Source organism: Vicugna pacos, unplaced genomic scaffold, assembly GCF_048564905.1.
Source record: "Vicugna pacos unplaced genomic scaffold, VicPac4 scaffold_192, whole genome shotgun sequence".
In the NCBI taxonomy this organism is placed as follows: domain Eukaryota; kingdom Metazoa; phylum Chordata; class Mammalia; order Artiodactyla; family Camelidae; genus Vicugna; species Vicugna pacos.
Window position 1 is genome coordinate 1,971,980 of NW_027328871.1, and position 23,405 is coordinate 1,995,384.

At 46.2% G+C, this 23,405-nt stretch overlaps 1 long non-coding RNA gene across 1 annotated transcript in view; it reads left to right on the forward strand.

Moving 5' to 3' along the window:
* The first annotated feature begins 3,832 nt into the window (after nucleotides 1-3,832).
* Nucleotides 3,833-23,405, forward strand: part of LOC140695257 (uncharacterized) — a 132,186-nt gene continuing 112,613 nt past the window's right edge. Inside the window, exons 1-3 of the long non-coding RNA XR_012070953.1 lie at nucleotides 3,833-4,087; nucleotides 11,447-11,599; nucleotides 12,354-12,461. This is a non-coding gene — a long non-coding RNA (uncharacterized lncRNA). The remainder of the gene's footprint in view (nucleotides 4,088-11,446; nucleotides 11,600-12,353; nucleotides 12,462-23,405) is intronic.

Genomic DNA, 23,405 nt, shown 5'->3' on the forward strand with positions numbered 1-23,405 from the left:
AAGGTCCTACAGATAAAAATACTAATTTTTATGGGAAATAGCCTTAAAATCAAAAATAAGGAGATTATATTCTAATTTCACCTTTTGAATAAAGATATACAAAATTTAGCTGAATACCTTCGTATTTTGCACTTATGAAGAAAAAAATGTATTTGCAATGAAAAAGCAGCCATTACCCTGCCTTTTGAGTATTCTAAAGTTTTAGGTTTGAATATATTTCATCTTAAATGATCTTAAGCACTATGCAGTGGTTGGTGTTTTAAAAATACCACTGTGTGTGGAACTTCTAAAAGTGCTTCAAAAAATTTATATTTTTGTAATAATTTAGTAATGGCCTGGATATTATTTTTAACAAGACAACTCATCATGGAATACTGCAAGATTTTTTCAATGAGTTTATATTCACAAATGTTTAAGATTGTCACTGTATTATGAGAAAATGTCAACCGTGGCAGTATTTTGACTTGAAAATGAGATAAGCTGAGAAGCATATTTTAAGTATAAACTAAATGATAGCACTCCTTTAAAGACAAGAAAGTAAAAGCATGATAAACTCTGACTTTGACACACTTAAAATATAAAAATTAACATAATGTAATTTTACACACTTCTCTTTAACTCTCAGTACTTTCTCAGCCCCTTTCCCATTACACCCGCGTCCCCGCTCCTGACCCTTGGTGTACACACCTCCGTTCACACGGAGGAAGGGGGGACCCGGGCGGTGAGGACCAGGGGCGCGGACACCCCAGCGGCCCCGATGGACACGGACACTCACCCGCTCCCGGCGGGCGAGGAGAATAGTCGAAGCGGGCCCGCCAGCGCACCCGTCTCCTCCTGCCCTGCTGGCCGGGGCCCCAGCTCGGTCAGGTCCACACACACCCCGGCGGGAAGCGGGCTTAGGCCGTGGGAAACCAGCGTAACTTCAGACAGAGAGCGGGGAGCATCCTCCCGCAGACACGCAGGCAGCGCTGTCCCGGAGCCTCCTTGGCGCCGCCCTCTCAGCCCTGAGGAAAGCAAGCTCCGCCCCCAGGGAAGACGCTGGCTGCTGACGCGGACTGCGCATGCGCACCGCCACCTAAGACACGCTGGCTTCGTTCGCCCTCTGCAGGTCCTCGAGGGCAGTGCAGGATACTCGGAACTCACTGTAGAACACATGACCCCTCCCAGCCATGATGCTAAATCACTGGAAATCTCAGTGCCCTGGCCTCTTTTTTAATGGCACTGGTGATGCTCTCATCCAGCCATGCCTGCTCTCTTGCCTGGCACATGCCTCAGTCCTTGGAATCCCGCCTGAATCAGATTCTGTTCTGGAGGAAGGACAGGTGCAGAAGAATCTCAAAATTCCAGACTTAGAAGATGACCAGGAACCCAAACTCAACTCTGTCAACTCCCTGGGGTCCCCTGAGGAGTGTGGTTTTCTCAGAACCATCTGCCCTGTGTCAGGAGCAGACCAAGCCTCAGGTAGCTTAGAGAGGCTATCATGCAGCACATGCTTTGAATGGTTCTCAGTTCTGACCTGCATGATCTTGAGACCCTTTTGTAACTCCTAACACTCTGTTTTCTCATACCTATAGTGATGGTTATTGACGACTGAGTTAATCCTCTTACAATGCTGATGTGCTATTGTTCCATGGATAACAGAATATTTTGAAGGGATCAACAGTTTACCACTTCCCCCTAATGAAGTATGTTTTTAAATCTAGAAATGTTTCAGGTGGCACTCAGGTCCTCCTCTTGCACCAGTTCCTGAGGTGTTGGCAGTTTCTGCTCTGAGCTCCAGATCCTGATCCTGCCGGTGGTCTATGGTGATGCCATTGTGTACATGCTCTTCCTTTTGCACCGGTGTGGAAAGGAGACAGCCCTTCCCCTACATGAGGCTGCAACATGCTGACACTCAAAGCAGGCACAATGAAGAACCAGCTAGGGTCCCCGGTACCAGCTGTCCCAGGTAGAAACGTCACCTTCACCACAGTGTTCCTGTGCTCCTATCAGGCCTTCACTACTCCCAGCAGGCCATGCCTGAGCAGTGTGACAGGTGACTGTCTGTCCCAGCATGGCATGGTGGTGATGATCCCACCTTATCTGTTTGTTTTTGGAATGTCCCCACACCTCTCTGAGCTTCACTTTGTTCTTCTCACAGGCAGAGTTGTACAGGCATGAACCTCACAGGGTTATGGTAGGTAGTCACGGTAGCTGCTCACCCAGTGGCATTCTCTGCCGAGAGGGCTGCTGGGAGTGCTGTGTGTCTTCACACTTGTCCTTCACTCTTCCCAATGAAAACACTCTTGGCCTTATCCTTCCCTGGCCTGCGGCCTTTCTGTGCTTGCAAAAGAACATGGAAACAATCTGCAAAGAAGTTTTGAGGTTCTGTCCAACTTGTCCAGGAAATGCTGACTCTGCTAGATATGCTGTTGGGTGGGCTCTCATGGGAGGGGCTTGGGCAGGACTTCCCTTTGCAATAAGCTGACCCACCCAGGCCTTTCCATGATCCAGACCCCTGGGACCAGGGTGCAAATCCCCAGCTCCCCACTTGTCAACCATGTGACCTGGGCAACTTTCTCAAACCCAAGCTTTGTCCACCCAAGGTCAGCAGAGATGGGGGATAACAGGATGTCCCGCACAGAGTGTCTGTGCAGATTAAGTGAGGTAGAACAGACAGAACAGTGGTGGGGCCTGGCCCATTGGTTGGCAGAAGGGAGCTCACCATGTGCAGCAAGTTCCGCGGGTCACCTAGCAATCTGCCCAGAGGCTTAGCCACTCCATCGCTATCATGCATCTGAAGTCCACTTAACCACATGGGAGAGAAACAAACACATATTCTGAGTGTAGCTGCCACAGGGAAAATTGCATCTTAGCGGGGAGTAATACCAGAGGGTGATCAGGATGGCGGCAGATGCCCCCTGGGTTTGAGCAGACTGGAGCTGCCCTCCAGAGCCTGGGGTTAGTGAGGATGGGCTTGTAGAAATGCCCCTCTCCTTTACCCATCAATGCTGGGTCCTGCGGGTACTGAGTCCCACAATCGGTGTGCTGCTAGTGCCCTCAGCACAGAGAAAAACCCAGGGGTTCCCACAAGGCTTCGGCCACGTCCTCTGCTTCCTGAACTCCCACTCTGGTGACCCCACCTGGGATGCAGAGGTGAGGTGAGGCAGGGACCTATGCTGTCAACATCACTGCTCTACCCTGGGAATCTGGCACACAGTAGGTGCTTGGCAAGTCATTGTTGAATGAACAGCAATACTGGGCCAAGTTTCTGTGGGTGTCTGTGCCCCCAGATCAGGGACCCCTCAGGGCCCACGTCACAAGTGACATGAAAATAATGATCCCACCAGGAGCAATAACAGTTCCTCAGAATAAACGGGCTTTTCCAAGCACTCTCCACCTGTTGCAAAGGCCTCCCAGCAGGGAAGTGGGCTGTCAGGGGCAGCACTGCACTCTCCACTGTAACGAGGAGAAAGCCAAGGGCCACAGAGAGGAGTGCCTTTCTAGTGTCACTGCTCACTTTCCCACCTTTTGGGAGACCAGGAGGCTTTTCTACTACATTCTGGCTCTGAAGCCCCAATACTGTGTGGACATGCCTCCCTCCCTGGAGCAAGGAACCACTAAGTGACCTGTGACTTGTCACCAAGCAGACAGGCTCATTCCAGCTCATTGTGCCACCAGCAGGTTGTGCTAGAAGCAGGATCCTCTGGGAGACATCACACTCTCCCAAGCTGGAAACAGGTGAACAGCCCACAGGTTTCCTGGAGAGGATGGTCACATGGCCTTGATCTGGCCAATCAGCATTTTCCATCCTCCCTGGCCACTGTGATTGGCTCAGGGCTGGGCACCAGCCCAATCAGGCTCCACGGAGGTCAGGCCTAGTTGCTGGAATCCTGGGAGCAGAGAAGTTCTATTTCAGTTGGGAGTTGAGGGGTGGTGATGTCAGACTGTGGCAGTTGGTGACTATCTTGCTTTCATAAAGGCAGAGCCATGTGAAGATGTCACCAGTGGCAGAGCCCAGAGGTGGGGAAGGATGACTTCTGTTGTTGTCACTGAGCACCAGGTACAGACCTGCCTGAAGCTATCTCCCTTTGGACGTCTCAGTTAGGTAAGTCATTCTCTCCTGCCCTGTTTGCTTCTTTAAGCCACTTTGGTTTTCTGTCACTGGTTTTAAGAAAAAGTTTGACTATTCCTTCAAGCTGGCTAAATGGAGACCCTGGAACTACAACAGTGAGGTGACAGGCAACAATGAGGCTAATAGACTCCAGAGGCCTCTGTTCAAACAGGGGATTGTAAATGACAAGGGAGAGTACACATGGCCTCAGTGAACAGATTTGCTACTGGTAGCTCCCAGTTCCTGGATATTAGAGTGCATGCACTCAGCCAAGTCTCAGCTCTGCTGTCACACCTGCTAACCCACACCTCTCCTCTCCCACCTGCCGGGCCTAGGGGGGCTGGACACCCCCGGGCACCTGAAACAGCCCAGGGCTTTGTGTTGTAATTTACACAGGCTGCCCCCAGTTCTGAGGGTGAGGGTGACTGGGTTCCAGTTTACAGAGAAAACAGACTAGACGGTCTCACTGGTGAGATGTGGGGGTGGGACCCCAATCTACCATCTGACCTATGACTTCAGAGTGGACAGCCTCCCCACCCTCAGCCAGGATGCTTCCTAACCCTAGGGGCTCAGGAGTCCTGCTCCCTCCAGCACCCCTCCTGGAGGTGAGAGTGGGGGGCTCTTCTCTATACAACATTCACCCCTGCAGGGGCACACGTGTGACCTCACAGTCTGTCATCCCTTTCTTATGAACTGGACCTCCTTGATGTGTGAGCACTGCAGATCATGGGTGCACACGTGGGCATGTGCACCATGACTGAGAGGACAGCACTCCAATTTAAGCCCCCTCCATGCTCAGATGATTACATCCTGGAATTGAGGGGTTCCCAGGGGTCAGGTGGCCAATTCTGGCCTTAGGGGAAAATTCTTATCACCCAGGGGGCTAATTTTTAAATTAAATTACACATTTAAAATTCAATAGTCAAGCCCCTTTCTAGGCAGCCTTGTAGCCTCTCAGCTTTTACCCCTCGCTGTGACCATGTTCTTAGCTTCAAATTGAGTGCCATTATGGACATGAACATGTTCCTGTCATGTGTCACCTTCACAGTAATCAGCCACCCCAAACTCCCCTCCCTTCCCCTTGTCGATATCTCCACACAGGGAGTAGGGCCCTTTTGATGCAGTTGTGCAAATGTGTGAGCTAAGGGTTTAGAATGTCCAGGCTAGGAGGGGTCTGCCCCACATGGCAGGGCAGGTGGGCTGGCAGGGGGTGATGGTTCACTTGTAAAACCTCAGCTGGTTTCAGGCAGTGACAACAGACTGGCAGCCAAGGGCTCAGCTGGTGCAGAGTAAGCGGATTAAATGTGTTCACCCAGACGCCTTGGGGGTGGCAGCCCTGGAGTACGACTACAAGTGAGGAAGGTGGAGGGTCCCCAGTGCCTGGACCTCCACCTTCTAAAAATCAGGACTGAGATGTGGCTCTGAAGTCAGAACACTGGAGTTCAAAGCTTCCCCCACCAATTTGTCAATAATTCAAAGCAAATGAGCCTCAGTTTTCTCATGTGTAAAATGAGAACTTTGAAGCCTCTCCCTCTGGGGGTGTGGAGGGAAGTAAATGCGGTGACAGCAGAGCACAGGAGCTGTCTGGGCTGAGCCTGCATACAGGCAGGCCGTTGTTGCTGCCATGACCACTGTCTTCCAGGGCAGGGTCTGCACTCTCTCCCTGTGAAGGTCCAGACAGTAAACATTCTAGTCTTTGAGGGACCTACAGTCCCTGTCACAACTACCACCCTCTGCTGTTGGAGGGCAAAGACAGCTCCTGCAGTAGGTAGTCCAGTCTCTCACCCCCGCTTCCTGACATAAGTATTCCTGAGATACAATTTTCACATAACTTTGTTGGCTTTAGGTGTGCAGCATAATGACTTTTTACATGTGCATATTGTGAAATGATCAATGCATTAAGTTTACCTGACGTCTGTCATCACCCATAGTCACACACTATTTTCCTTGTGATGAGAAATTTTAAGAGGTACTCTCTTAACTATCAAAAGCACAATGCAGTGCTGTTAACTACAGTCATCTTGCAGTATATTATGTCCCCAGGACTTGTTTATCTTCTAACTGGAAGTTTGTACATTTTGATTATCTTTCCGAATTTCAATCATCCCCTGACTCACCTCTGGCAACCACCAACCTGATATCTGTTTCTATGTGTTTCGGTTTATTTTGTAGATTCCACATATAAATGAGATCATAGGTATTTGTCATTCTGTCTTATTTATTTCACTTAGCATAATACCCTGAAGGTCCTCCCAAGTTGTCACAAATGGCAGGATTTCACTTTTATAATGTCTGAATAAGATTCCATTTTATATACATATATATGCATCACGTTTTCTGTACCCATTCATCTGCTGATGGACACTTAGGTTGTTTACATGTCTTGGTTATTGTAAATAATGATACAGTGAACATGAGGGTGCAGTTGTCTCATTGACATAGTGATTTCATTTCCTTTGGATATATTCCCTGCAGTGGACTTGCTGGATCATATGGAAGTTCTAATTTTAAATTTTGGGGGAGCCTTCTTACTCTTTTCCCGAGTGATGGCACCAATTTACATTCCCACCAACATTGCACAAGTTTCCCTTTTCTTCACACCACCACCATCACTTGTTGTCTCTTGTATTTTGATGACACCCACCCTGACAGGTGAGAGGGGGTATCTCATTGTGGTTTTGATTTGCATTTCCCTGATGGTGAGTGATGTTGAGCACCTTTTCATGTACCTGTTAGACATCTGTGTGCCTTCTTTGGAAAAATGTCTATTCAGTTCCTCTGCCCACTTTTTAAATCACATTGCTTTTTTTTTTGCTGTTGAATTGTAAGAGTTCTTTATATGTTTTGAGTGTTAACCCCTTATCAGATATATAGTCTGAAAGTACTTTCTCCCCTTCTGTCTGTTACCCTACCCTCTGCTTTCTGGATGACAGGGGTCCAGGCAGTTGGGAATCTCTGCTTCTCACGTGTTTCCAATGTTGGTTGGGTGAGGGCTGTGTTCTGATAAAAGTGTGCACAACCGTGGGTCACTACCCCTTATTTTAGAAGGTGGGCTCTGAAGAGTGCAGTGTGGGCAGGGATGTTTCCCTGAAGTCATCATTTGGATGGTCATGTGCTCTGGAACTCACATCAACTAGCCCGGATGTGATGGGGCAATTTGCAAAGGGAGGACCTTGCAGCTAAGACACAGACCAGGTGCTCTTGTGTCTTGTTGGAAGGACCTGGAAACAAAGTTGTGTGGAACAGGGAATCCTCCAGGTCACAAGGCTCAGTTCAGACTTCTGGGATGCAGAGACCTGCTCTGAGCCACTGTCACTGAGGAGCGAAGGGCCTCAGGCAGGAGGGAGGAGTTGCTGGATTTCACATGCCCTGTTTGTCAAGTTTCAGCTCTGGTGATGTGTGGAACATGGGCTTAGCTTTGGGAATGTAAGAGGAGAGGTTCCTGGGGAAGGGCTGGCTTTTTCCTTTGATTGAGGTCCTACTGTGTGCCAAGCACAGCAGTCCTCTGAGTCAGGGCTGGAAAGCCAGGCACAGAGAGGTCAGGGAGTTTCCAGGTCACACAACATTAGGCGCATCATTAGGGTCTGATGCAGACCTGACGCCCAGCCCACATTCTCTCTCCTTTCCCAGGACCATCATGATCCCACATGTCAGAATCACCCAGAGAGGCCCAGGTATGGGCACTGGGACCTTTCCTGCCTAACATGCAAGGAGCCTTAAGAGGGACGACAAGGCACTTCCTGAGTCCATGATGCCCAGAGGCTGCTCTTAGCAAGAGGCTCAGCACACACTCTTGGATGAATCCTAGCTCTGTCCTGAGTCACTCTGTCCTCCCTGCCTCAGTTCTTCTGCCCACATGGGGCTGGAAACAGCAGCCACTTCACAAGGGTCTAAGGAACCTCCAGGATCCTGGAAGCAGCACCCTCACACAGGGAGCACGGTCTCCTTAACTTTTCCTCACCTCTTTGCTGGATGTAGAGTCCCAGCGGGGCCCTGGCTTGTCCCAATTCTCACCCCAGATCAGGGTCCAGCAGGGGGTGGTGTCCAGGCTGGACTCTGTCCTCTGCCCCTTTTGGGGACCCTCATTCATCGCACCTTGGCTGCCTAGACACTGTCTTCCAGGGGCCACTCTGTGCCTCCCACACCTACCTAGCATCCACCCACCCTGGGTTACTCCAGCGCCCTCTGGCCCTTGGACACACACCTACTCCGTGTTGAGTGGAAATGAGGTGACCGACATGCTGGGCCTCCTGGACAGTCTGGAGGAGCCCGATATACCCAACCTGCCCACCACCCCAAGAGCCCAAGATGGGGAGAGAGTGTGCCTCCATTCATACTCTGATTTGCTCAGATTCTCAGCACCTACTTTGCTGGGTGGATATGGGGACAGAGGTATGATATAAAAGCAGGAGACCTGGACAGCAGACCATGAGAAGGGGGCTAGCCCAGGCTGGTCTCATAACCCCCTTAGCTTTGGCTTTATCATCTTTAAACTGGGACAGACTCTTGTGAGGTGAGCAGGATCCTGACCCATAGCCAAGCACTGTCCTACACGCCTTAGAGAAGCTCACTGACTCCTCATGAAAATCTGTGGGGCAGGGACAGGCATTATCACCCATTTCTGCAGAAGTAACTGAGGCAGAGAGAGAACAGCTGAGGTGACCACCCCAGATTACAGAGCCCAGGTCATCTGGTTCCAGTGTCCAGGCTCATGGTCAGTGCCCATTCTGGGTTTTCCTCCTCCCTTCATCCTCCACTGGGACCCATGGCCGCAGCCTCATCTCAGTGTGATTGTTCATGGGGAGCAGGATGGGTGCACTGAGGGCCCGTTTCTCTGAGGACTCCTTTCCCAGAAGGCTCAAGGGGTTGACTGTATTCACTACTGGACACCCAGGCCTGGGTCCAGACCAGCCACACTGCAAAGCCTGAATCAATGATTGTTGAGTGAATACCTGAACCTCTGCCTATACCTGCATGTTGCCCCCATTTCCTCATCTCCACAGCTGGCTACCCGGCCAAAACCTCGTGTAATCAGGCCTGGGCCAGGGACAATCAAGGGGACCAGAGCTGCTCAGCTGGTGACAGGAAGCCTCAGGGGCCCTGTGGCTGTCCCAAGCATCTCCTGGGGCAATTCACAGAGAAGCCCAGCCAGCTTCCAGGAACAGCAATCAGGTCCCAATCCCAGTGGTATAGGGTAGGTCTTGAGGGGTGTTTCCTGAGACTGACTTTGTGTATGAAGGGGGCCTGGGGGTCAGGCTGCTTTCAACGTCCATTCCAGGCCCACACCCCTACTGGCAGCATGGAGCTAGTCATAAAGGACACAGGCCGTGGGGCCAAGGCTATAGCAGGGCTCTGCTCCCTCTCTGTGGCTCAGTGTCCTCATCTGTAACAGAGAACTAGTAACAGGGCCATGGGAGGGCTCACTGAGACCCTCCTCTGTGGCTTTGGTTGGACACTGCCCTCTCTCTGCTCAGTGCCCTTCTCTGTAATAGAGAACTAGTAACATTTTTCTTAGCCCCTTTTGGCCCCATTTTTCTGAGTCTCTTTCTACATTGGGCCCAGGGCTTTCACAGAGATCACAGACTTGGGATGTAATCAGAGTGTGGTCACAGCCCTAGTGGTCCCAACTGAGGCCAGGGGAGCTTCAAGGGGGGTGGGAATCCAGAACTGCTTCATGGAGGAGGTGAGATCTGAGCTGTGTCCCCAAGGATGAGCTGTCATCTAGCTGAGGCCTGGCACTGAGCAGGACCCATGTACATGGTTAATGAGGGTGTGAATGAATGAAATGGCACCCCTCTAACAGAGACGGAGGGGGGGAGTCCCCTAGGCCAAAGCAGGAAACACAGGGCACCCTGGGGGAGCAGAGGGCGTGGCTGCAGTGTGATGCCACCACTTTAGCGTGTGTTCTGGTGGATTGGGAGCCCTTTCCTCTCCTCTGCTACAGTATCCTGCTCTTCATTCCCAGCAACACCCGCCTGTGTCACCTCAGTGTCCCCAAGTGGACCTGGACCTGTCTTGTGGGAGATTGTGAAGAGGGATTTGGTGTGCAGCCCAAGACTGAAGTGGGAGGGAGAGGATAATAGGGACCTCCAGAGGGGATCATGGGCTGGGACACATCGGAGGGGTGGGGAAGGCAGAGCCTCAGAGATGTAGGATCCTGCTAGTGGTGGCTCCTTCACGAGGGGCTTCACAGGGAGGAAGCAATCATGGGGTAAAGGCTGAGCTCAGTTTGGGGCTTGCTGACATGGAACAGCTCATCACAGAGACGTCCAGAGGAGCTGGATGTAGGGAATGAAGATGCCACTGATGTCAGGGTCAAATCCTGAGACCCAGATGAGGTGGGGCGGTGGTGCAGGGGAAGGGGCTTGAGGATATCAAGATGTTCATTCATTGGGGTCCTCAGGGTGGGGACCTTCATGTTCATTTCACAGCCACCTGGTGCCTGACAGAGCTAGGCTTAGGGAGGTCACTGAGTAGACACGTGCCGACAACCTAGATTCTCCTCTTTCCACAGAAAGTCCCTGGTGTGAAGCCAGCAGGCACTCTTCAGAGTCATACACCCTCACCCCTGGGCTCTCTGTGTGCCTAGAGCCCAGTGGCCCCTTACCTCCCACTCCCCACTGCAGGACCCTTTGCACACCTGCATTTCCACAAGCTATAAAACATCTTCTCTTGCTGGGTGTTTACCCTATGAAACCTCATTGCCCCAGGAAGAGAGGCCTCACATCCTTCCCTTATTAAAGTGGTAAAGCCTTTTGTTCAGAGAAGCCCCTGACAGATCTCACAACCAACCAGGTACCTGTGCATGAATTGATCATGCAGCCCCCTCCTCCTTGTGTGCACAGCACCCCCCCCAATAACAGACCCCACACACTCAACCGTGGCGCTCGTGTAGGCACCTCTTGCCTGTGTGGCCTGATGTTGTCTATAGCAGTGTCCCTATTGAACTTTCCTAAACCCTTCTCAGACTCTGGTAATTCTTTACCAACCCAAGTAGTTAGCCTGCCATTGTGCCCACAACACCTGAAACAGAGTTGGCTAAAATATGCAGATTGATGATGCAGGTTAATTTGCTATAAAGGTGAAATCAAGGTTTACAAATAAAAGCAACATACATACTCAAGGCAGGACTAAGAACTCACACGGATAACTAAGACCCTCCACATACATCCCACTTTGCCCTTAGGGCCTTTGCGATGGCTGCTCTTTCAGCCGGGATCTCTCTCCGCCTGCTTCTTAAACATCTCCAGGAATCTGCTCAAATGTCCTCCCTGACCCTATTTTTCTCCATGGAACATATCACCTCCGGACATTGTGTATATTTTACTTAATTTTCTCTGTGTCCCCCACCAGGCTGTCTGCTGCATGAGGATGGAGACCTGACTGCTTCACTACCTGCTGTGCCCGGTATCTGGAACCCACCCAACACACAGTAGGACGTCAGAGATTGTGTGACGGGTTTGTGATCACTGTAGGCCACAGACAAAAGTCTTCCCAGCAGTCATGGTAAGAGTCATTCATTCTCTACTTACTGAGCCCTACTGTGTGTTGGATACTGACCTGGGTGGGAGGCATGCAGTGGATTAGACACAGTGAGCACACACAGCATGTTAGGAGGGACATGTGCTCTGGAGAGCACACAGGGCTCGGGGAAGTCAGGAGTGCAGGAGTGGAGGAGAAGAGGGCCAGGTGGAGACAGTGGTGGCAGAGGAGACAGAGAGGTGGGGCCCAGCTCATGCAGGGCTTTATGGCTCCTGTGAGGGCTTTTCCTCAGGGCAGCGGAACCATGACTGGGTACGGAGCAGGGGCCCGGGTCCTGAATGCTATGCAGGAAATGGAGCAGGTGTCTGCTGGGGAGATGTGCGTGGAGGAGGCTGTCCCTGTAGACTGTGCAGGCAGAGAAGGCTCCTCTGAGGAGGTGACATCTGAGCTGAGCCCTTGTATGGACCGTGTTTCCACCTTCTGTAGACTAGCTTTCATCTGCCCTGCAGCCCTATGCAGGACACACTCTGTTCTCAGTCACCTGGACTTGGCCTCCTGCCTCCCTTGTGGGCCCTCCCACCCCAGAAGGAGTCCTTCTAGATCTAACTCACTACCTCCTCCACTGGACTTGGGCTCACACTGAGCCACTGTCCACCTGCCCAACTCACCCAGAGTCAAGTACAGACTCTTGGGGGAGCCCCTCCACCCCAGAGCCCATGAACTTACTCAAATGGCCAGTCCTCAGCCTGCTCACATGCCTCACACTCCCCTCCTGCAGAAACCCTGTGACAGATCATGTCCACAGCACCCTGCTCCTCTGATCCTGACCCCAGGCTTTCCCATGGGGTGTGACCAAGCATGGGTTGCAGTCCCCTCCTCCAGTCTGGTGAGTAGAAACTACCTTTTCTTTTTTCTTTTGTTAATATATTTATTTTTTAATTTTTATTTTATTGAGTTATAGTCAGTTTGCATTGTTGTGTCAATTTCCAGCATAGAACATAATATTGTCAATTGTGTTTACTCTTTCAAGAAACCATCTCTTGGCTTGATTTTTTCAAATGTTCCTTATATCTCTATTTTATTTATTTCCTCCCTGATCTTTATTATTTCCTTCCTTCTGCTTACTTTTGTTATTTTTGCTCTTCTTTTTCTAATTCTTTTAGGTGGTAAGTTTGATTGTTTATTGCAGTTGTTCCTCGTTTTTGAGGTAGACCTGATTCTCTCGCTATAAACTTCCCTCTAAGCACTGCCTTTTCTGGATCCCATAGGTTCTGTGTGGTTGTGTTTTCATCATCATTTGTCTCAATGTGTTTTTTATTGCTTCTTTGATTTCATCATCCACCTTTTTTTTTTAAAGTAGTATGTTGTTTAACCTCCATATTGTCATTTATTTCTCCTTTATTTTTCTGTAGTTAATTTCTAGTTTCATGGTATTGTGGTCAGAAAAAGTTGCTTCAAATATTTTCTATCTTCTTCAAATTGTTAATGCTTCTTTTGTGCCAAAGTATATGATCTATCCTAGAAAATGTGGTATGTGCACTTGAGAAGAATGTATGTTCTATTTTAGGGAAATATAAAGTTCTGAAAATATTACCCAAGACAAATTGTTCTATTGTATCATTTAATTTCTATGTTGTCTTATTAATTTTATGTATGGAAGATCTGTCCAGTGATATTAATGGATTGTTAAATTCTTCTACCGTGATTGTATTCCGATCAAATTTTCCCTTTTTATCTCTTAGTATTTTCTCTTTATCTGTTATGTATTTAGGTGCTCCTATGTTGTGTTCATATATGTTAATGAGTGTAATATCTTCATCTATGACTCCTTTAATCATTATAAAATGTCCTTCTTAATCTTTCTTTATAATCTTTGTTTTAAAGTCTATTTTATTTGAAATCACTGTTGATATTCCTGCTTTCTTGTCATTTCCATTTGTGTGGAATATCTTTTTCAATCCTCTCACTTTCCATCTATGTGTGTCCTTCTCCCTAACGTGGGTCACTTGTATACAGCGTATTGTAGATACTTGCTTTATTATCCACTCTGCACTCTATGTCCTTTGATTAAAGCATTTAGTCCATTGACATTTATAGTAATTATTGATAGAAATGAGTTTATTACATTTTGAACTTTGTTTTGCAGTTCATTTTGTATTTCCTCTTTGTTTCTTACTTTTTCTTTTTGTGGTTTGATAATTTTCCTTTTTATTATCTTGGTGTCTTTTTAGTTTTGTGACTCTATTGTAACTTTTTGGCTTGTGGTTACCCTACTTTGTACATATATTAACCCATTACTATATCTGTTTGTTTTAAACAGATAGTAATATAAGCTCAAACCCATCCTACCAAGAACAAAAAAGAGAGACAGAGAGAAAGAGATAGAGAGAGAAACCTGTATATTTTCTTGCTCGCCTCTCCCACCCTTAATGATTTAGATGCCCTCCTTTATGATTTCATGTTTATTCTGTTGTAATTCATTGTAGCAATCACCTTTCCAATTATGGTTATCTCCTTTTTGTAGCATCCTGCTTCTTTTCTATTTAGAGTAGGTCTTTCAATATTTCCTTTAGCATAGGTTTAGTGTTGCTAACTTCTTTTAGTTTTTGCTTGTCTGTGAAGTTCTTTATCTCTCCTTCTATTCTAAAGGATACCCTTGCTGGATAAAGTATCCTAGGCTGCATCATTTTTTCATTCAGGACTTTGAATATACCTTGCTTCTCCCTTCTGGCCTGTACTGTTTTTGTAGAGAAATCAGCTGAAAGTCTTATGGGGGTTTCCTTGTATCTCATCCTTTGTTTTTCTCTTGCTGCCTTTAGAATCATTTCCCATTCTCAACCCTGGTTATCCTGATTGTAATATGTCTTGATGTGGGTCTGTTTGGGTCCTCCTTGTTTGGGACGCTCTTTGTTTCCTGTGTTTGGTTATCTGATTCCTTCTTTAGGTTTGGGAAGTTTTCAGTCATGGTTTCTTCAAATATCTTTTCAATCTCCTTTGTTCTTTCTTCTCCTTCTGGGACCCCCATTATGAGTAGGTTGGCATGCTTTATGTTACTCCATAGGTCCCTTATATTGCTTTCATTGGTTTTTATTTGTTGTCTCTCAGCTGTTTTGTTGTCCTGTCTTCTAAGTCACATATTCATTCCTCTCAATTATCCAGGCTACATTTTACAGCCTTTACCTCAACTCTCCTCTCAGCAAATGAGTTTTCCAATTTTCACTGGCTCCTCTTTAGAGTTTCAATTTCGTTTTTTGACATATTCTGTCTCTATACACAATCTCTTTTAGTTCCTTCAGTACTTTGATCACTCCTTTTTTGAAATCATCTAGTAGACTATCAATGTCTATTTCATTGATTGTTCTTTCAGGGGGTTTATCTTGTTCTTTTAATTGAGACAGGTTGCTCTGCTTTTTTATCTTGCTTATATCTCTTTGGCACTATGGCTTATGGGGTATCAATTATCTACTGTGGTCTTTCAAGAGTTTATTTATTTATATAAAGTGGATGCAGAAATAAAACTAAGCACAAAGAAATTAGTTTTAAAAGCAGTATAATCAATAACAGAAGAACATATTGAAACAAGATAACAATTGAGTTGGGATGAATTTTTAAAATATTAAAGGAAGAAAAAATATTTGAGAACAGAGTATAATCACAACAGAAGAACAAAACAAGGATAAAAATGAAATTGAACAAATTGAAAGATAATAATAAAAGTATTTTAAAAGAAAATTTAAAAGGGATTAAAATAGAAATATAAAAATTATTTAAGAAGTAACATTTAAAAAGTAAAAGAAAATGGAACAGAAAAAGAAAAGAGTATGTTCCCGTGGAGATTGTGTGCCCTTAGTAATTTTATCAAGAGGTCCTCCTTAAATATGTGTGGTTACCAAGACTTACTTCTGTGCCTTTTGTCTGTTATCCCTTTGATTAATGATGTGGCCATTAACCTGTTAACCAGAGCCTATCCTGGCTATTGAATGGGGACTCCTCTTTGTTTTGTGGTTGTCACAGCTCCTGCCCTTGCCTTGCTTCATGAACTCAGCTCGTTGTTTCCAGAGACCCTCTGGTCACACCCTTGGTCTGTGCTGCTCCCAGTGCCTGTAGGTAGACATGTCACATCTCCTGCCAGTGCTGCATCTTGGTGCTGCACTCCTGCATGTTAGGTGGGCAGGTTGTGCCCCTTCCCAATGCCGTGTCCAGGTGCAGCAGTCCTCCACAGTAGTTGGGTTGGTTGCTCCCCTATTCAGTGCTACTCCCCACTCCACATCTGTTCCACACCCTGTGGGTGGGCTTGAGGCAAATGGCCACACCAGCCCTAGTCCCTGCTCTTTGCCAGAACGTTGCTCCTTGTTCATTTGTCTTAGAGGTGTGAGTTCGTAGAGGCACCAGGACAGAAACGTCCTATATGTCTGGGGATGTAAACAAGTCTCAGTCCCACCTATGAGGTTGCAGAACTGCCAGGTACATATTCAGGTTTCAACCCCATGTCTGCCTGGGTGGGTATGATGGCTATTGCTGAACCTCATCTCTCTTATTCTGAGAAATCACCAGTTATGTTGCCGTGAGTCAGCAGAAACAAAGGACGAAACACCCTTCCCCCAGGCAAGCCAGCAATATTGCTTTGCTTTATTTTTTTTCTTATTTTATGGGAGGCCCAGGCTGTTCTGATCTGTATACAATCCAAGCAGTTGTCCACAGCACACTGCAGTCCCCCAGGGTTACCTATGTACAGTCAACCAGAGTCTGCCTGGATCCAGCAGCCTGTCCCTTCCCATCCCTGATTCATTTGTAGGTTTGGGGGTTGTTGACACACTTTGTGCCCATTTAACTGAATTCTGTCAATCAAGGGTGGTTCTGTACACATCTGAGCCTCAGAGGTTCCCTGTCCATCCTGCTGACCTCTCCGTTGGAAAGAGGGAGACCCAGTCAACCAGCACTATCCCTCCTTTGCTGCTCCCTCTTCAAAGGACCAACCCCAAGCCATTTTGCATTTTCTTCCTTCTTTTTTCCTTTTCTCCTACCAGATTGGTGGCACATTTTGTCTTTTGAAGATGGCAATGTTTTATCAAAGTTCAGCAGATGTCCTGAGTGGATGGGTGTGTCTGTGAATGTCAGTCTTGGTGAATTTATTGGAGAGGATAAGATACAAGCATCCTTATACTCCACTATCTTGGCCTTTCTCCAAGAATATACACTCTTAATAATTTTGTCATAAGGTTATTTTTAACTATGGGTGGTTGCCAAGTCTTCCTTCTACGACTTTTGCCTGTTATCCCCTTTGTTGGTGGTGTGGCTGGTGTTCTGGTGGCCTGAATCTGCCCTGGCTATTGAGCAGGAGCTACTTTTTGTCCTGTGGTTGTCACACTCCTGCCCATATCCTGCTGTGAAAACTCCACTTGCTGGTTCCAGAGGCCTTCCAGTCTTGCCCCTGGTCTGTGTCCCAGCATCTGTAAATGGGTGGTCTGCACCCCCCACCAGATGCCTGGTCCCAGGACCACACTTGTGCAAGGTAGTTGGCAGGTAGCTCCCCTGCCGCATTAGGTCCATGCTTTGTAGGTGGACTCAGAGGAAACTGCTGCACTAGCCCTCACCTCTGCTCTGTTCCAGAACACTGCTTCTTGTGCATTTGTCTTAGAAGAGCCAACTCAGAGAGGCATCAGTGTGTAATGGTCCCTTCTTCTTGGGACTGTAAACAAATCTCAGTCCCACCTATGAGGTTGTGGAGCCCCTAGGTAAAGATGCGGGTTTTGACCCCTCCTCTACCTGGGAACCATGCACCAGAAAATATGGTGGCTATGGCTGAGCCTTGACTCTCTTCTCCCAAGAAGTCTCCAATAATGGTACTGTGGGTCTGCGGACACAAAGACTATGGCTCCCCTTCCCCCCAGGGCACACCAGCAGTGTTTTTTGCCTTTTATTTTTTTGTATTTTATGGGGGACCCAGGCTGTTCTGTATACTCTCCAAGCTATGGCACACAGAACATTGCAGTCCCCCAAGGTTTCCTCTGTAGAGTCAGCCCGAGTCCTCTGCTCAACTCAGACAGCCTGTCCCATCCCACCCCTGCTGGTTCGTGTCTAGGGCTGGGGATCGTTGGGACCATTTATGCCCAATTAACTTAGTTCTGTCAGTCAAAGTTTATTCTATACAGATCTGAGCCTCTGAGGTTCCATCTCCATCCTGCTGAACTCGCCATTGGAGTTGGGGAGACCCAGTGTATTAATGCTATTCCTCCTTTGCAGCTCCCTCCCCATTGGAATGGTCCAGAACTATTTTCCTTTTTCTTCTTTTCTCCTGTTCTCCCACCAGATTTGTGGAAAATTTTATCTTTTGAAGAAGCCAATATTCTGTCAAAGTTCAGCAGGTGTTCTGGGTGGTGGGTGTGTCTGTGGATGTCACTCTTGGTGAATTTGTGGGAGAGGGTGAGCTCTGAGCATCTTTTTTACTCCACCTTCTTTCCTCCTCCTTCACTCTTTTTCTTTTGATTGGAACATTTAGTCCATTGACATTTATAGTAGTTATTTTATAGATGTGGGTTTATAGCCATTTTGAAATTTGTTTTCCAGTTGATTTTGGTATTTATTTGTTTCTTTCTTTTAATTATTTTTATTTTTGTGATTTGATAAATTCCTTTTCTATTAGCTTGGTTTCTTTTTGGGTTTTATGACTCTATTATATACTTCTGATTTGTGGTTATCTTGTCATTCAAGTATGGTAACCCCTTACTTCATCTGTTTGGTTTTAGTTGATAGTCATGTGGGCTCAAGTGCATCCTAAAAAGAAAGAAGACAAAGAGAAAAAAGAAAAAAAAGAGAAAAAAATATATATTTCTCTTGCTCTCCTCTTCCACCTTTTATGATTTTGCTATTCTCTCTTTCTTGTTTGCTTTCTTGTTTTCTTTATTGACTTACTGACTTATTTATATCCTCATGTTTTCCCTTGCAACTCACTGTATTTATCGCATTTCCAATTATGGTTTCTTAATGTCTATAGCTTCCTGTTTATTTTTTATTTAGATTAGAACTTTCAAATTTTTTTTAGCATAGATTTAGTACTGCTGAATTCTTTTAGTTTTTGCTTGTCTGTGAAATTCTTTCTTTCTGTTCTAAAGGATAGTCTTTCTAGATAGAATATCCTAGTTTGCAGCCTTTTCTTATTCAGGACTTTGAATATATCTTGCCACTCCCTTCTGGCCAGAAGTTTTTAGGTAGTGAAATCTGCTGAAAGCTTATGGGACTCCGTTGTAACAAACACTTTGTTTTTCTCTCACTGCCTTTAGAATATTTTATTTAACTTTAACCATTTTAACTATAATATGTCTTGGTGTAGGTCTGTTTGGATTCTCCTTGTTTGGGACCCTGTGTGCCTCCTATACTTGGATAATTCTTTCCTTCTTAAGGTTTGGAAAGTTTTCAGTCATGATTTCTTTAACTATCTTTTCAATCCCCCTTTCTCTTTCTTCTCCTTCTGGGACTCACCATTATGCATAGGCTGGCACACTTTATATTATCTTGCTTTAATTGGTTTTTATTGACTTTTCTGTCTGCTGTTCTTTTTGGGTTATTTCTTTTATCTTGTCTCCTAAGTCATTTATTCATTCCTCTGCATTATCTAGTCTTCTTTTGATTGCCTGTAGTTGAATTTTCTATTTTTAACTAGCTCTTCTTTATAGTTTAAGTTTTCTTTTTAAAGTTATCTGTCTTTATTGATAGTCTCTTTTAGTTCTTTCAGTGAGTTGATCATTCCCTTTTTGAAGTCTAGTAGACTATCAAAGTCTATTTTACTGATTGTTCTTTCAGGGGATTTCTCTTGTTCTTTTAATTGAAAGTGGTTCCTTGGCTTCTTTATTTTACTTATATTTCTCTGGCTCTATGTATTTCTTCTAGACCCGTTTCTGAGCTGTGATATGTAGTAGGCAGGGTTGGAGCACTTCAGTTGTGAAGAAAAATAGGCAGAAGATGTTCACTGGGGAGTTCTCTCTGTGGTGTTGCCTGTCACTTGTTATGCAAACTTACAAAGTACTATTTGTTGATGTTGGCTTTATCCCTGCCTTAGCTATGGGGATGTCAGCCACCTACTCTGGTGCCCCTCAGGTTCTGAGCCCCAGGAAACATCATGCAGATCCAGCAGTGTCAGTCCCTTGGACCTGCCTTAGCAAGTGTGCAGTCACACACAGAATTTGTGGTCCACTACAGGTTCAGCTCAAACCCCAATCCCGCACCCACATATGAAACCATACACCACCCTGTTGTAAATACCCTCACTGACCACCCTTCTTGAGTCAGAACTCCACTTACTGCCTGTAAGTCTCAGAGGTGTGGATCCACAAACTTACCAGATACAGCAAATCCACCCTCTCTGCCTGGGGCTGTAAACAAATCTCAGTCCCGCCTGTGAAGTTGCAATGGCACAGGGTATGGAGTCAACATTCAGCTCTGCCATTGTGCAGCAGTGTTGGCTATCACCAAGCCCCATTTCTCTTCTCATGAGAACACACCAACAATGGAGCCAAGTGGAGAAAGTGACTTTGGCACAGCTGTGTTTCATTCCTCCCCCATTATACCAACATTGGTGCTTTTTTATGAGAGTTTCAGTCTGTTCTGTTCCACACACACACACACACACACAGCCAGAGCTCACACTGCCCTCTAGTTTCCTGAGGCTGCCTCTCTGCAGTGTGACCCAGCCCTCTGCCTGGGCTCTTCACTGACTCCAGTAGCCAGTTCTGGCTCATCCCTGCTAGCTCATGTCTGGGTCTGGTCATCACAGGGACCCTCTGTGTCAGTTTTCCCCAGTTCTGCCTGCCATGCAGTTGCCACTGTCTCCTCCAAACCTTGGAAGCTCTGCTTCTTTCCTAGCTGATCTCCCAGCTAGAGAGGTTGTGTCCCAGTGTGAGGGTGCCTTTCTTCCTATGCTACTCTTTCCCTGCAGGATCAGTCCTGCACTGAATTTTTCTTTTCTCTTTTTATTCCTTACCATATTTTGTGAGAATCTTCCAGTATTTCAAAATAAGAGACACTCTACCAAAGTTCAGGAGGTTTCTGTGCAATTCAATGTTTTTGTAGATGTAATTCTTTGTGTATTAGTGGGAGAGGTCAAGCTGTGAGTCTGTCTACTCTGCCATTTTGGCTCCTTCAAATTTTAAAATAGGGCTACGTCTTTCTTAATTACTCTTAACAAGCTGTTGTAGTTTTCAGCGTACATGTCTTGTAATTTTTCCTTGCCTCTATTGGATGCTGATTCAGAACATACACAACCTTCTGGAGAAACCTGTCCCACCCTGCCATTTACTGCCAACTAGCTGGCCTGTGTCTGAATCACCAAAAGATTTTGTTCTTTATCTGATTCTTTATTCTTTAGAATTTATCATTTTACTCTCATAAATGCTGATTGTACTTGCAACAAATATTTTAAAATAAAAATAATAAACTTTATTCTATAGATGAAATATGAATGAATCTCAACTAACATATGCTTTTAATACCTTAGAATTAGTAAAGCAATATAGATACATTATAAACGCTTGAAATGTTGCCTAAAGGAAAAGTGCAGAGATTTGCAAATCCCACTCCCAGAAGTGACCGTCATTAATGGTTTGGTGAACATCTCTCAGTCTCTATCTCTCTCATTCTCTCTGCCTCTGTCTCTCACACACCACAAGATTCATTTACATCTATGATGATTTGACACATATGTGGTCATAGAGATGGCATCTGGGATGTAGATGATGGATTAACAGGCATCCAAACTGAGGGCTTCCTTGACATCAGGTAAAGACCTAGCACTCATTTTTCCAGCTGCACAACATTCATTCCTCCATGTGAACCAGAACTGATGAACCCCACCCCCTCTCCATGAACATTAATGTTGCTTCCATTTCCCTAGTAGTTTAACCAGGACTGTGATGAACATCCTTGAAAAGACATCTTTGAAAAATTGTGCAAGAATTTTAGTATGATCAACACTAAGCATCAGCACTGCTCGGAAAGTGGTGCACTTGTGGAACTGTGATGCATCCTGCATACTGTTCTCCCAGAGCGGAGAGCCTGCTCACTCTTCCCTCCAGGGGATCTACTGTGGCCTCTGCCTCCTCATGTTGTCACTAGAGCTGGTTGTCACCAGGCTAAAGGCCTGCCAGTGTGATGTTGACCAATGCTGTCTCTGAAGTGTGAACATCTTCGTGCATCCTCACTTGAGAGGTCGAGCATCTCTAATATACACTGGCCACCTGCATTGCCTCTTGTTGGAATTGCATGTGTTTGTTCTGTTTCTGTTTAGAACACAGTGTTTCAAAATATTTTTGGACCACAGGGATGTGAAACCTTTCTCTGACTTTAGGTTATGAAAAATGATTTTTCCATGTTGTGGTTTGTCTTTCATGGATTTTGATTATTATTATTTTTTTATTTTGTTAGGTTATGTTTTGCCACAGGAAGAGCTAAGCATCTCCCTCCTTGCTCTGGTTTCACACATAGAATAGCAGTGCCTATCTCGAGATTATGCACATAGTTACTAAAAATATTCATTTTGTACATCTCATCTTTAATCCACCTGGATTTCCCTTTCAAATAACCAAAATGCTACTTCAAGTAAAAATAAAAACACCAATCCCTTATTAAAATATGAGAGCAGACACAAACAGCCACCTTTTGTATGATTTCATTGATAGGGAACATCCAGTGTAGGGAAAGACACACAGAGAGAAAGAGGATTAGGGCTTGTCAGGGGTTGGGGGAGGGAGAAAAGAGAATGTGTGCTTTGGATACGAGGTTTTATTTTGAGGAAAGAAACAGTCTGAAACTAGACAGTGACGATGGTTACACAGCATTGTGAATGCACTTAATGCTCCTGAATTGCACAATTTAAAATGGAAAAACATCTAAATTTTATTATGGTAAACTTAAAACATAAAAATAGATGGTACTCTAAATGACATGAAAGAAAACAAGGAAATGACAGAAAAAACAAACAAAAATGATGCCAGGAGAAGGGAAGTAAAGTTCGGGTCTGGGAGTGGGTTGATTCTTAGAATTAGATGACAGTGTTGGTGGTTGCAGAGACATCTCAGCCCGTAGGGGTGTTGATGCCTGAATTGGCTCTGGGTCTCATAGAAGTATGTGTGTAGGTGCAGGGGGAGCTACAAGATCAGGCTCAGGGTCTCCCTGCAGGACTGGTAATGTAACCTGTCTCTAGGTCTCCTGTAGGGCTAGTCTTACAGTCTGCAGAGCTGGTGGGATGTGACACGGTTCTGTGTGTTTTGCAGGTGCAGGCTCGGGTTCCCCAGCAGGGTTGTTAGAATGGGACCCAGTCCTGGGTCTCCTGCAGGAGCCAGCTCAGGATCTCATGCAAGACCAGGCTCAGAGTATCCTTGTAAGGCTTGTGGAATGAGACCCCATCATTTTTCTCCTGCAGCAGCAGATTCAGGGTGTCCCTGCAAGGTTTTTCAATTTCACCCTGCTCTATATCTCCTGCAGGAGCAGGCTTGGACTGTCCCTGCTGGGTTGTTGGAATATGACCCATTTCTGATTCTCTTTCAGAAGCAGGCTCAGGGTCCCCCTACAGGGCTAGTCGATTTTGTTCCAGTCTTAGGTCCTTTGCAGGTGCAGGACTGGGGTCTCCCTTCAGGGCTGAAATGTGACTCAGCTGTTGGTCTCTTGCAGAAACAGGCAGAGTTTCTCCCTGCAAGCCTTGTGGAATGAGACCCAGTGCTGGGTCTCCTACAGGAGCATGCTCGGGGTCTACATGCAGGGCTAGTGGAATTGGACCTGGCTAATGGTGTCCCTGCAGTGCTGCTGGAATTGTTCCAATTCTTGGGTGTCTTGAAGGTGT